This window comes from Ursus maritimus (assembly GCF_017311325.1).
Source record: "Ursus maritimus isolate PB19 chromosome X unlocalized genomic scaffold, ASM1731132v1 scaffold_X1, whole genome shotgun sequence".
NCBI lineage: Eukaryota > Metazoa > Chordata > Mammalia > Carnivora > Ursidae > Ursus > Ursus maritimus.
In genome coordinates this window covers 53,134,010-53,135,675 of record NW_024423319.1, presented here as the reverse complement: position 1 = coordinate 53,135,675, position 1,666 = coordinate 53,134,010, and the positions used below count along the sequence as shown (strand labels likewise).

Below are 1,666 nucleotides of genomic sequence, written 5' to 3'. Positions count from 1 at the left end.
TTTTATTTTATTTTATTTTATTTTATTTTATTTTATTTTTCACCAACACTTTTCTTTTCCCACTGTGCCAAAACAACATACTGCTGAAAGCATCACTTTGTGAATGTTCTGTTAATACAGTTATTTTATGATTAATTTTACCAATAAAAGGGACAAATTTGGTGTCAATTAAAATTTCGGCTTTCACAGCAAAAGTTAGTGAGTATGAGGCATGATGATGTTTGATAGGATCACAAGGAAAGTACCATAATTAAACTAAACATGGTTAATCAGGAAATTGATTTTCAGAGTTTTAGGATGTCATGTTTCAAGGTGAAAATTTTAAGTTCTGCTCATATATATATAAATATATATGTTTTGGGGTTGAAAGAAATGGGTTTCCCTTGAGCTTCTTCTTCTTCTTCTTTTTTTAAGATTTTAGTTATTTATTTGAGAGAGACATAGAGATAGCGAGAGAGAGCACAAGCAGGGAGGAGATGGTGAAGCTCCCTCAGCAGGGAGTCCAAAGTGAGGCTTGATCCCAGGACCCCATAATCATGACCTAAGCCAAAGGTAAATGCTTAACCAGCTGAGCCACCCAGGCACCCCTCCCTTAAGCTTCTGATGGAAGATATTTTGGAAATTAAATTCAGCAAGTCTTAAAAGCTGTCCATATTAGAACCAAAATGTTACCATAACTGTATGCTAGGTTAAATGGGAGTATAATCTTTAAGATGAATTTATCTTATTCTAGTTTAAGGGATCAAATTTTATGTTTGAAAAGGAACTTGCCAAAGGGTGGTCTAGGCTATGTCAGAAATAACGTTAGCCTTGGATGTCTTTATCAAGTGTGAGAATTGCCTGAAAATAAATCCTCTCTAGAATGTCAAAATAAATTTTACTAATGTTTGAGAGATAAACTAAAATAATAGCACTAGAGAATTTTCAATGAATATACATATCTGACAATTTTCAAATGCCTGTCTAAACTAATTATCACTGTGGCTATTGAGTGATTTGTTTTTGAGAGTCAGCTCCTCCCAGGAGGCAAACTATCATAGAAGAGTTCTCAAATTAAAAGGAAGGAAGCAAGGGTAGTAAATGTCACTAGCTATATAAAGTGAATAAGAGAAAGGGAGAGAGAGAGAGAGAGAAGCTGTACAGATTTTAAGTATTCTATCATTCTCAACCATTCTGTAACTTTAGAAATGGACCTGTTCAGTTATTTAAAAGTTTAAATTTCGAAGAACAGAAATATTGGTAAGTTTTATCTAGTGTAGCTATCCTACAAATAGGAAAATGTCTTGGTTTTAAAAAATTAGAACTCTGCATGCAGAACTCAGGGGTGAACTCATTTTCCTGTTTAGAAGACAACTTGGTGATTTAATTTTAACATAAAACACTTCAATAGTAGATAATAAAACATAATATAATCACAATATAAGGAGCAATGGAAAGTGTGATTTTCATTGAAAGATATTTCTTTTTGTCAAATGAAAGCAAATCTGGACTTAGGGAGACACTTTTTTCAGAATAGGGAGAAGATTCTGATCTCAGAAATCTATAAGGTTCATAAAATCCAACAGAAAAATTAGTGTTCTGTTGTTGTTAAGGGCAAACAGACCTAAGCAGAATATTTTAAGAAGAAACTGGACAAGCAAGATAAATGAACTGTGGGGTCTACCCC

The 1,666-nt window shown here is 33.1% G+C and overlaps 1 protein-coding gene across 1 annotated transcript in view; it reads left to right on the top strand.

The window, feature by feature from the left end:
* Window positions 1-1,666, top strand: part of PCDH11X (protocadherin 11 X-linked) — a 652,803-nt gene that overhangs the window by 319,909 nt on the left and 331,228 nt on the right.